The 13,500-nt window shown below is 41.5% G+C and overlaps 1 non-coding gene across 1 annotated transcript; it reads right to left on the bottom strand.

Moving 5' to 3' along the window:
* Positions 1 to 1,010: 1,010 nt before the first annotated feature.
* On the bottom strand, positions 1,011 to 1,119 carry LOC136511873 (small nucleolar RNA R71). The gene has a single exon (XR_010772888.1). It is a non-coding gene; the product is annotated as a small nucleolar RNA R71 (small nucleolar RNA).
* Between the last annotated feature and the right edge of the window lie 12,381 nt (positions 1,120 to 13,500).

Genomic DNA, 13,500 nt, shown 5'->3' with positions numbered 1-13,500 from the left:
CTTGTGCACTTTGGGACGCTGCTTAGACAGTATATCATCATGAAGGATAACTCTACTGATGTGACTATGGTCCTATAATTTAAGAACCTGCTCAATTCAGTATGGACTACAAAGGATAGACGGGACTATCACCTCCCGCTGCTACCACACAACCAAGGAATAGGGTGTACTCATAGGCAGAGCATCCTATAAGCACCATGCTTACATGAAGCTCGACTACTTAGCCTAACTGGTAAACTATCAAGCTAAGCGCTCTATGAACCCACACACAAAATTATTGATAACCTTTAACTAAGTAAGATATATATTCAAAGTAAGCATAGCCATGTAGATAGGAATATGATAAATTGATAATAAGTCTTACAAAATGTAGAAGTGAAGATACAAGGCTTGACTAAGCCTCCAAGACTAGATTTAGAACTTGAGAATGATCCCAACTCAACCCTCACTCCGGAGCTACTAATCTACTACATTGGAGAGTTCTAGACCTAATCCTCCTGGTGTGTGTTGATCCGGATGAGAGATATGAATTAGGGTTTCAGGATGGCTTCAGAGAGGGGGGTACAGGGCTATATATAGGGGGTAGCATCAATTCTAGACCCTCAAATCAAACCAACTTGAATAAACAGTGTAGATGCAATCTTTAAGGCGGTGGAGAACCGATGTAGCGAGCCGAAGGCTGACCGGTGGCCCCACAGGCCGGCTAGCCTAAATGTGGGGCTGGCTAGCCCCACCTAGAAGCCTCTCACAGTCTTCTTTGGTGTGGTGTCCTCTGGTGTACTCTGGTGTCTTCTGGAGTTGTTTACGTCGTGGTTAAGCGTGATTAAGTCTGACGTTTGGGTCCACCTTGACGGTTTTCTAGATAAACCCTGCTGAAAATACAGATTTACCAAAACTTGTGGAATTTATTAGTTTAAACCCCTAAACCTATATTGGTGATCATTTTTATGCTTTTATATAAGTTATGTTGACTGCCTTCCTAGCAAAGTTCTTTCCCACAGGCAAGACCAATGCTTTGCGTGGGAGAATTTCAAGCTTCCAACAGCAACATGATGAATCTATCCCTGAGGCATGGGAACACTTTCAAGACTACATATCAGAATGTCCTCATTATGGGATGGAGAATTGGCTACTCATGTAAATGTTCTACCATAGGTTGACCAATAGTACTCATGAGAACATGGATGCTACTACTGGAGGTGCTTTCTTATCACTCACAATCCTAGGTGCAACAACTCTCATGGAGAAGATGGCCTCCAACCCAGGTTGAAATGAGGAACGTCTTTAGACCCGCAAGAGAGGTGGTGTCGCAAAACCGACCAATTTATAAGAGTACAAGTACAATGGCAGCCCATAAGCGGTCGCACTATCATACTTGAACCCATATAAACCCGGTAGTCCGTTGAGTACCACGACAGGTCTCGATAAACAATTTACAACAACCAAGATCATACATGATTCAACATACATGTCACATATTATATAAAGTTCACAGATACAATTCCATCACCAGAGTATGAAACAAAGTTATTACAAACCATGTTTGATAAATAAAAGTGGAATCAAATTAAGTTTGAAAGTAGCATTTGCCAACATAGTTTGATACAGTGCCAACATACGATCATAGTCCACAACAGCATGTAGAGGGATTAATAAAGAAGTCTACGCAAGGCTTACTCCTCATCCACAGCGGGATAGAAGCAACTCTTGCAATAACCATGATACACAGTGCCATCTGCAACAATGGGAAAATAAACCCTGAGTACAAGAAGGTACTCAGCTAGACTTACCCGTCATAAACAAGAAATAAAATGACTCCAAGGATCATGCAAGGCTGTATAAGTGGATATAGCTTAACAACATTTTGCATAAAAAGCGATTAACTTAGTTATACAATTATTATTATGTTATCAAGTTAATTATGACTATCCATCTCTAAATTAGCAACTATCATGTGCCAAACATGTAGTAGATCATTTTAAGAGCATACAATAGTAACCATAGCAGGTATTGTAATTCCATGTTCATTCGAACCATCATATTCCATAATACAATTACTACGAGGTTGGACCTAGTCAAGTTTCTCACTATCTGGGAGAGGCGGCGATTTGAATCGATTTCAACCAACTAGGAATTTATTTCAAACCCAAACCCGGGTCTACCAGCCATGGTAGCCATAGGTCACCTTTGGTACAACTCAAGTACAAATTTTGCGGGTTCGCCTAGTGCCGCACAATTAGGGACAACCAAATGCCAGGACGTTCAGGCCCAGCCTGCCCTTGGGCTCCATCTAGCTCCCCGCACATCCTTACTACCATCCAGAGTGCACACTCTTATAGAGCGGGGCCTGGCCTGAGTTGAGCTACTTAGCTTCACGGTCGGAACAAGTTATTCGGCCAGCTAAGTGATAGGCATGCGTTTAATTTTGTCAAAAGGTCCAACAATGGTATGGTCCTTAATTAGCATAGACGGAATCACATGAGTCAACCTACTATAGACTCCGTCCAGCCTCGATTTACCTTACCCCATGGTTCTTTTCCACGATAGAAAATATAGCCAACCATGCTTCGGTATCCACATATAACTCGTAGGTGACAGGAAATCACCCGACTTCTACCGGTCTAAGCATGGCTAAGCATATACTCGATCCTGGACATATATAGGGTTAAAGGTACTTTTTTGGACAAGGAATTTATATGCATCAGTGGTTTCAAATCAACTCTTATAACCTAATGCATCAATTATAAGGACTTAAGTAATATTTTGTAAAATACTGGGAGACTTAGAATGCTCCGGGGCTTGCCTTTCAGAAAGGAAGTGGGGCGGTGGTCAGGGCACTCCAAAAGCTCTTCTGGGGTCTGCTCCATGCCTTCGGGAGCTATGGCTTGAGGAATCTCCTACTGGACCCCTTCCTCTCCTTCGTCGAACTCTAGCAATGTTATCTCCTCCGTCGATCCTAGATGCATGAGTATGACATGAGATATTGCGAATGCATTCATGTTGACAAGTATAGTATGATGATACATGATGAATGGATTCTTGCAAGCATTCTTAACCACATGGTGTTAAATTAATAACAAGTGCATCACATTTTACTGAGTATGTGCATATCTCTTCTTGATTATTTAATCACTACTTCAACAATGCATTTACTATACCGCAAAACAGCATCTACTTGTTTTACTCATAACTAAAGTTCTACTTATCCAAATGTGGTTATCTTGGACTTTCTGGAAAGCTTACAAAATTATCTACAACTTTCCTTTAATACTCTCACTGTGATTCAAGAGTTTAATTGGGCAAACAAATCATTCAATCAAATCTGTCCAGAAAGTAAACCTTTCGGACAGCAAAATTGTAACAGCTAGAACTCAAAAACCCTAAGTCCTATGGCTGTGAAACTTTAACACAAGATACATTAGTAAGTTATCTACAACTTTGTTATTATCAAGTTTTATGGTAGAGACCATTATCCATATGAAATCATCCACACAATCAAAACTATACATGCAGTCTTGTATTTGAATGATAAAGCGATAATTAGTTATTTGTATACAATCAATGGCTTCTAAACCTTACCATTGACATCATCAGTTACTCTGCATCATGAGAACCATAGAAAACATTATGCTTAAACACAGTCTAATTATTTAATTTCCTTTCTTAATTTAATTAAATAATTAGGGTCAATAATAAACATATACCAAAGGTGCATCATAAATTCTCAAAACTTTACAGTGGCTTACTAGTGCTACCAATAGACTATTGTAAAAGTTTCATGCCATTTTACCAAGTAAAACATCCTATGCAAAAATGACAAGATACAAAGGCTTAAAATAGCATAAATAGAAAACCCCAGTGAAAAGTGTCAAGCAACAGATTTTATATTTTTCTTAGCATCCATATGGTACTAAGACAACCTCTAATAAATTTCATAAATATTGGATTCATAAATAATTTATAAACATTCATACAAGGATCGCCTAATTATAAAAGGAAAATCTATTCATGCACTGACACTCAAATTTTTACCAGAGCTTATACTTGTCAAGAATAGCTCACCACATAAATTTCATAATTTTTGGAGTACAGGAACGCTAGATATAAATTAAACAAGTTTACATACACTTAAAACACATTTCAAGTTTCATTTTAATTCCTTCAAAAACTCTACTACAAATGCTAATATCATATTTTTCATAAATACTACACTTCCTAAGGAACACTACAAAATTTGGTTCACAAATTTTGGATCTCTATAGCTCAACTTATAAATTTTCAAAGTTGCACACAAAAACAGGAACAAATGAACTAGCCTACTGCACTACTGTCGCTGACAGGCAGGACCCGCTGTTAGTGACCCCACATGTCAGTGAAACCAAAACAGGGCAGCGGTGCTGCTCAACACTCACGCGCCCAGAGTTCGTCGATGACGAGCTCACCGGCGACGGCAAGTGGACCTACACATTCTACAAAGCAATGCGCGTCGAATGACCTAGGTGGTGGTAGTGGAGGTGGGGCGGAGCATGCTCGTCGTCGGCCATGGCGGCACGGCGGTGCTGCTCAGCGGTGCATCGATCATCACCGGCCATGGCGAAGCTAGGCAAGGCGTGCTACAGCATCACGGTGACCGTGCAAACCTATCTAGGTGACCTAGGCGGCTTGAGACGCTCCAACAAAGCATGGCCACGGCGCAGTGTCGCGGAGGTCAGAACGCGGTGGCGCGGGTCATGGTGTTCTGTGCCGATGGGACCACTAATGGTGGTAACACCATAACACAAGCTAACCTCCATCCTAACCAAGCCTGAACGCCAATAGTCGGAAGGAAAACACGTGCGAGCCAAACGGTGGCGAGTTCACCGTGGAGGCGGCTATGGCGGCCGAGGTTCCAACGAGAGGGGAAAAAGCGAATATGCCCTCACCGAAGCTCAATTGATGCTGCCAATACGTCGAGGTGGTGGAGGTGGACGTGGCACAGCTATGGGCGAGATGGAGATGGTGGCGGTGTGGTGGAGCGCACGCGAGGTGACGGCGGAGGCGAGGCTGTGCTCGGTGGCGAGGTTGCGCTGCTGTGAATGGCGAAGGAGGAGGTAGAGAAATGAAAATGTGCGCGCAGGGATGGAGCAGCGGGTGCGGGACACGATAAAATGTGCTCTGGCCTAACACGGTCGCGCTGGGTCGGACGCCGGCGACGTGCGGCCTCCATCGGCTCCACGCGCGCTGGCGACGGTCGACCACCGAAGGCCCGATTCAGTTCATTCAGTATCCGCGATGCAAGCCTAACAGCGCGATTTCACGGTGATTAAATAGAAAATCCATAGCTCCATCATGTGAACAACCTAAATGGTAATTGTAGACCTATGTACTAGCTCCAATTCTTGTTTAGAACTCTAGTCTCAATTCTCAACCAAACTCGAGTTATTTCATCCCAAAGTCGAGCTCGTCAGCACTGTCAGGGTTTATGACTTAGAAAAATTTGCTAAGTGTGGAAACCAGGGAATTGATGATTCTTGTGAGCCTAATTCAAGCATGTTAGGAGCTAAACCAGTCTATGACCCAAAAATAAAAGTTGTTCCTCTTGCCAAATACTACAACTTTGCTTTAGTGACCACCTCCATGCAAAGTCTCTAGCACATAGTTCAAACTTGGTCAAACATGCTACATTCAAAAGATGACGTATTCATGAACTATGACTTAGTGACCACTTTAGCCCTAACCATGAATACCAAAGTTGTTCATAATGATCTTCTAAACATTTTTAAGCTATTTGTATTGTCACACACTCATTTCATGCATCAGTCACACATAGAGCTATCTAGGTCCACATGCCTAGCATCACTTAAGTACTTGATTAGTCAAAATGATCTTCATGAACATTGTTCCACTAGTCATCATAAGTGTAGCTAATATGTTTTAGTGACTCACATCCATCATTTACATGTATTCACTCATGATCATATGCATATATAGAAGGAGACATGAAATAACAAGCATGTTTCATATGTTTCATTCAAATGTTTCAATTGTAAAAGCTTAAATATGAATGTGTGATGCTCATGCTCATGCAATGCAGTCAATTTATGCAAGGCTAACACCTAGGGTGTTATAGCCCCTCCCCCTTATAAAAATCTCATCCCAAGATTTGCAAGACCTACCATTCTTGGAAAAGGCGGGATAAACCTCTCGTAAATAATCCTCTCGTTCCCACGTAGCATCTTGTTCACTATGATTGTTCCACACCACCTTATAGAACTTAATGATCTTACTCCATGTTACTCTTTCCATCTCTTCTAACACTTGGATTGGCTTTTCTTCATAAGTCAAATCCAATTGAAGCTTTATGTTGGTGGGTGCAATAGCTTCTTCTGGTACACGAAGACATTTCTTCAACTGAGAAACATGGAAGACGTCAAAGATTGCACTCATCTCTGGTGGAAGTTGTAACTTATAAGCAACATTTTCTTTTTGTTCCATAATCTTGTATGGTCCTACATATCTAGGCGCAAGCTTCTTTTTCACTCCAAATCTCTTCACTCCCTTCATGGGTGATACCTGCAAGTATACATAGTCACCCACTTCAAAAGTCAGTGGTCTTCTTCTTTTATCAGCATAACTCTTTTGTCTCGATTGAGCTGCCTTTATATGCTGTTGGATAATACGCACTTGCTCTTCAGCTTCATTGACAAAGTCAATACCAAAGTATCTCCTCTCACCGGGCTCAATCCAATTCAACGGAGTTCTTCTACCGTACAAGGCTTCAAATGGAGCCATCTTGATGCTTGCTTGATAACTGTTGTTGTAGGAGAACTCAGCTAAAGGTAACCATTTCTCCCATGAACCCTTTGAAGATATAACACAAGCTCTCAGCAAATCTTCTAAGATTTGATTCACTCGCTCTTTCTATCCTAAAGTTTGCGAATGGTATGCCAAACTTTTGATCAATTTAGTTCCCAAAGCCTGGTGCAAGTGTTCCTAGAAACAAGCTATGAATTGTGGTCCTCGGTCTGAGATTATGGTCCAAGGTACTCCATGTAGTCTCACAATTTGAGAAACATATAGTTCAGCGTATTTCACTACGTGATCCTTGTGTTCACTGGTATAAAATGTGCTGACTTGGTGAGACGATCTACAATGACCCATATTGAATCGTGCCCTTGTGTCATTGGAAGGCCTGTGATAAAGTCCATACTAATTTTTTCCCATTTCCAACCTAGAATAGGCAATGGCTGAAGTAACCCAGCAGATTTCATATGAATAGCTTTTACTCTATTGCAGTTATCGCACCTAGTGACATAGGTTGTGATCTCCTTCTTCATCTTAGTCCACCAAAAACATGTTTTCAAATCTTGATACATCTTACTACTACCCGAATGGATAGACAATTTGGACAAATGAGCTTTCGCTAGAATTTGATTTCTAAGCTCATGGTCTTTTGGTACCACAAGTCGGTCCTCAAATCATAGTACACCCTTTTCATCTAATATGAAATGTTTGGTTTCTTGCTCTTGCATCTTTCTCTTGATGTGACCTATACCTACATCTGTTTGCTGCAGCTCTATGATTTTGCTCTCAAGTGAACAACTAATAGTGATATTGTGTAGTACAATAGGATGTAACAAATTGAAGCCATCTTCCAACAATGCTTCTATAGTGTTGCAATGAGATTTCTGACTGAGTGCATCGGCTACAACATTGGCCTTCCTAGGATGGTAATGTACTTCCAAATTGTAGTCCTTAATCAATTCTAGCCATGTTCGTTGCCTCATGTTTAGCTCTGGTTGGGTAAAGATATACTTGAGACTTTTGTGGTCAGTATATATATGACATATATTGCCCAACAAATAATGTCTCCATGTCTTTAATGCATGAACAACTACAGCAAGTTCTAAATCATGCGTAGGGTAGTTGAATTCATGTTTTCTCAACTGCCGAGAAGCATATGCAATAACTCTTCCTTCTTGCATGAGCACACACCCCAAACCTATACCTAATGCATCACAAAATACATCAAAAGGCTTCTCAATGTTGGGTTGTGCTAAAACAGGTGCTGTAGTTAACAGAGTCCTAAGGGTGTGAAAAGTTGCTTCACACTCTGGTGTCCAATCAAACTTTTCATCTTTCTAAAGTAGCCTAGTCATGGGCTTAGCTATCTTTGAGAAATCTAGGATAAAATGACGATAATATCCTGCTAACCCTAGAAAACTCCGAACTTCATGAACCAAAGTCAGGGCCTTCCAATCCATGACCTCTTGTACTTTTGATGGGTCTACAGAGATTCCATCTCTTGATAAGATATGACCTAAGAAAGGTACTTTGCTCAACCAAAATTCACACTTGCTAAATTTTGCATACAACTTATGCTCCCTCAATCTGGATAGAACAATCCTCAGATGCTCTTCATGATCTGCCTCATTTTTTGAATAAATCAATATATCATCAATAAACACGACCACGAACTTGTCAAGCTCAGGCATGAATATCGAATTCATCAGGTACATGAAGTAGGCAGGAGCATTCGTTAGTTCGAAAGATATAACCAAATACTCATATAAGTCGTACCTAGTGGAGAAAGCAGTCTTAGGTATATCCTCTGACCTAATCTTTATCTGATGATAGCCTGATCTCAAGTCAATCTTGGAGAATACCTTTGCCTTTACCAACTGATCTAACAAGATGTCGATGCGGGGCAACGGGTACTTATTCTTGATGGTCACAGCATTGAGTGGTCTGTAATCTACACACATTCTTAGGGACTTATCCTTCTTCTTTACAAACAATGCTGGACATCCCCATAGAGATGAACTAGGTTGAATAAGACCCTTGTCCAATAGATCCTATAACTGAATCTTAAGTTCTGCTAACTCATTTGGTGGCATTCTATAAGGTCTTCTTGAGATAGGCGCCATACCTAGCACTAACTCAATCTTAAATTCCACATCCCTATCAGGTGGTAAACCTAGTAACTCCTCTAGAAATACATCCGGAAACTCACAAACCACAGGGATATCACAAAGGGTAGTGGTTTGGATAGCACAAGCTAAGTGTTGGAGTTCAAAATTTTGGGAGAGTGGTACTAGAAAAGCATTTCCTCCCTTGGGTTCTCTCAACATAATAGTATGAGTGCTAGTGTCAATGAGAACACCATGATCCTTCATCCAATTCATGCCTAAGATTACACTTATGGATAACCAGGGCAACACTATCAAATCTGTTGTATACTCCCTCTCTAGAATAGAGATGAGCATGTTTCTAACTATCTTATTTGTAGAAATAGTAGCCCCAGCCGAACTTATATTATAACCACCCTTGCTTACTTCAATGATTTTATGTTCATGTCTAGATGCAAATGCTTGACTCATAAATGAATGAGAAGCTCCCAAATCAAATAAAACAATAGCAGGATGCTTGTTGATAAGAAACATACTAGCCATGACAACTTCTCCAGCGGGCACTTCCTCAACAGCGATATAGTGCATGTACCCCGGACGTGCCCTTGAGTTCGCCTGCCTCTGATTGTTCTAATTCTAATTGGCATTCTTCTTTGGGTGGGGGCATTCCTTGGCCCAATGTCCAACTTGATTGTAGTTAAAATAGGGTTGATTACTCCTAGGTCCTGTCGAGCTTCCCTGACCGCCATTTCCTTTAGGTAAGGCAATAGTGAATGCCTTACGGAACACTTTCTGAGGCTTGCTATTCTGAGCTTTTGGTGGTGGAGGCCTGAACTTAGGTGTAGGTGGGTGGAATTGTGGCCTAGCTATGATAAGAGCTCTGGACTATGAAGATCCGGAGGCACCTGCCTCAAATGCCCTTTTGCGACCCTTAGCTATCGCATGCATGTTGTTATAGTTTTCCTAGGTCAGAGCATCACTAATAAACTTGTTATAGGTGGTGCATTTGGAATTGGCCATGGTCTTCATCAGTTTGGTGCCAAGACCCCGCTTGAAGCTCTCTATCTTCTTCTCCTCGGTATCCACAAAACCTGGAGCATACCTAGATAGGTTATTGAACGCATGCATATATTATGTGAGGGTCTTTGTCCCTTGGGTGAGCCTCATAAATTCAGCCGCCTTCATGCGCATTAGGCCTGGGGGAATGTGATGCCCTCGAAAAGCCAACTTGAACTGCTCCCATGTTACTCGCGCATTAGTTGGTAGAGAGGACAAGAAATGTGTCCACTAGATCCCTACTAGTCCCTACAACTGATGGGACGCATACTCAGCCTTTAGGTGCTCGGTGACTCATAGCAGACAAAACTTCTGCTCAATGGTGTTGAGCCACTCATCCGCCTATAGTGGTTCCTCTACCACCTTGAAGATAGGACGCTTCGTATCCAGAAATTCCTTGAAGGTACTGTGCTGATTAGGCTTGGGCCCTTGTTGCTGTGGGTGGCCATGAGCTGTGTTCTGCGCGATGAGGCGTAGAGCTTCCTCCATTGTCCTTTGGCTCCCCAAGAATTGGGAAAAGAACTCCTGAGCAGATAGCGGTGGCGGTGGGGGTAAGTCACCATCGTTGCCATCATGGCTGCTACTAGCTCCTGCACTGGTGCGAGTCATCTGTGAAGTTGCAACAATAAGCGATTATTGGTTGATGTCAAAAGATTGCAGATGAATTTATAATCATGCCAAACTGAAATTACTAGAGACAATCTCAAATTCATACAATAAAAATAGAGGCATAATAATTCATTCTCGCAACATGACACCACCAATTTGATCACTTATCGGACTCGTAGCACGTTAATATTCAAATCATGATCACTGATAAATCAACTAGAATTTGCATTAGCGTTTAACCAAACGTGTGATAGTCATGCAAATAACAATATTACATGATAGTCCAATCACCAACACCAAATTCAAACTACAGGTCCATTACATAACCAGCGATGATACATTAAGCACTTCTACTAAGTACCAAGCGATCTAATCCTCATCATGATCACTATCGAGGTTAGAGATAGGATCATCTCCTTCCTTAGGCTCCACTTCTTCCTCTTCCTCATCCTCATCATCATCTTCCTCCATATTTGGACCATCTTCTTCCCCATCAAGGATTGGGTTCAGCTGGTTGTTTAGATAGTGCACCTCATGCTGAAGGTTTATCACTTGCAATTGAGCATGTGCAAGCTGCTAACGTAAGCCCCTTTTGGCATGGTCCTGCACGTTACTCATGTCATGGTGCCGATCTCTTTCTATCCTTACTGTAGCGGCACGATTCTCTGCTGCATCTCGCTGGCGTCTAGCTATGGACACCTTAGCACAGGCGGCCTCCAACTACTCCCGTAGTCCTGCAAGCAATGCTTGATCATTAGCTCTTGCTTCTTAGGCTGCTGCTCTCTGTTGATCCACTTGCTCCATTTGGGCATGGAGAGTGCCCAAAGCTGCATAGGCTTGGTCAGATTCCCATTGGGCTTTACTTGCGGCTTTCTTTTGCTTGCGCACACACTTCTTGAGCTTATGCTGTGCGGCTTCAGCTCTCATGAGCTTGTCCATGCAAGTGGTGTATGATTCCTGCCAAAAATCCTTGGTGTCCTAGCATGTACAAAACATCTTCATCACCACAAACATGGCACTCATGGCGGGACTAGAGCTATTTGCCCGCTCATCCCGATCTCTGATCAATGCATTTTGATTGCGTTGTTCCCATATTGTTGTGGACGGGTCCACCCAAGGAAACATAACCGCTGCACTGTCGGTAAGTGCATCCCCATGCTGCTGGCAGATTTGACTCAAAACCTCAAAGGCCACTACTTGGGTAGCCTCCCAAGGAGTTTTCCCTTCCGATTCCGCCTTCCACTCCTGCCAAAAGAGTGCTTGTGTGCGGGCTGATATAGTTAGCCGCACCTCATACCATGGCTGTCCCTCCAAGTACTCTTCATTCCAATGATAAAGGGGCAGTTCATGGTACCCCGCAAAGTGCAAAACTCTCCATAGTAGAGTAGGCGTTCCGAAAACCATCAAGAAATTCTCACATCCAGCTGGTGCTGCCATCTGTTTCATCAACATGTACAACTTTGTGTGAGATAAGGCTATAATGGATAAGAGTTACATAACCGAGTAAGAAATTTATAAGGGGAGGAACAATGTAATTATTTGAATGATGATTATCATGATGCATGCTCGTTCTGTACATCCTCATAAACTTAGGAAAAATCATTCTAACGACATATACGGTGGCATACATACGTTCTCTCATATATAGCGTAACTAGTCGAGCTACACGTTTCGTTGTTAGTGTACCTGCATAAAAGTTTCATTTCAGCCCATCCCATATTTAAATATGCAGAATGTAAATCTAAATACTTCCATATATGTATACCCATACATATACTTCCGTATCAAAGCTACCCGATAGCAGTTTATACCCATAATTAAATACGCACCGCATACACATGCAAGCATGCATACATAGTCGTACCAAAGCTAACTCTCCCTGACCGCACGCTCACATCTTGCGGTCATGCCACTCATCAACTTACCTTGGCATAGAGGCATTTGATCCATACATTACCATTCAAGTGAATGGCATCCATACAATAGCACGTCGTATGGACGACAAAATTAAAAACCCCCCATGTTAGTACTTAAATAGCCACCTAATAGTCCTTAACTTGGGCATAAGGAAAGTGATCACTAGCACACTTTAGATTTCAAATACCTATTTATATAGCTATCAGTTGCTAGAAAGGGTTTTAGAAAACAAAAACTTTTGTTTTAAATACACATGTGACAATTAACATTGAACCTTGCTCTGATATCAGCTGTTGCAGAACCGACCAATTTATAAGAGTACAAGTACAACGGCAGCCCAAAAGCGGTCGCACTGTCATACTTGAACCCATATAAACCCGGTAGTCCATCGAGTACCACGACGGGTCTCGATAAATGATTTACAACAACCAAGATCGTACATGATTCAACATACATGTCACATATTATATAAAGTTCACAGATACAATTCCATCATCAGAGTATGAAACAAAGTTATTACAAACCACGTTTGATAAATAAAAGCGAAAGCAAATTAAGTTTGAAAGTAGCATTTGCGAATATAGTTTGATACAGTGCTAACATATGATCACAGTCCACAAAAGCATGTAGAGGGATTAATAAAGAAGCCTGCCCAAGGCTTACTCCTCATCCATAGCGGGATAGAAGCAACTCTTGCAATAACCATGATACACAGTGCCATCTGCAACAATGGGAAAATAAACCCTGAGTACGAGAAAGTACTCAGCTAGACTTACCCATCATAAACTAGAAATAAAATGACTCCAACGATCATGCAAGGCTGTATAAGTGGATATAGCTTAACAACATTTTGCATAAAAAGCGATTAGCTCAGTTATACAATTATAATTCTGTTATCAAGTTAATTATGACTATCCATCTCTAAATTAGCAACTATCCTGTGCCAAACATGTAGTAGATCATTTTAAGAGCATACAATAGTAACCATAGCAGGTATTGTAATTCCATGTTCATTTGAACCATCATATTC

This window comes from Miscanthus floridulus, chromosome 1 (assembly GCF_019320115.1).
Source record: "Miscanthus floridulus cultivar M001 chromosome 1, ASM1932011v1, whole genome shotgun sequence".
Lineage (NCBI taxonomy): Eukaryota > Viridiplantae > Streptophyta > Magnoliopsida > Poales > Poaceae > Miscanthus > Miscanthus floridulus.
The sequence above is the reverse complement of the archived record's forward strand: the minus strand, read 5'-3'. Positions and strand labels throughout refer to the sequence as shown.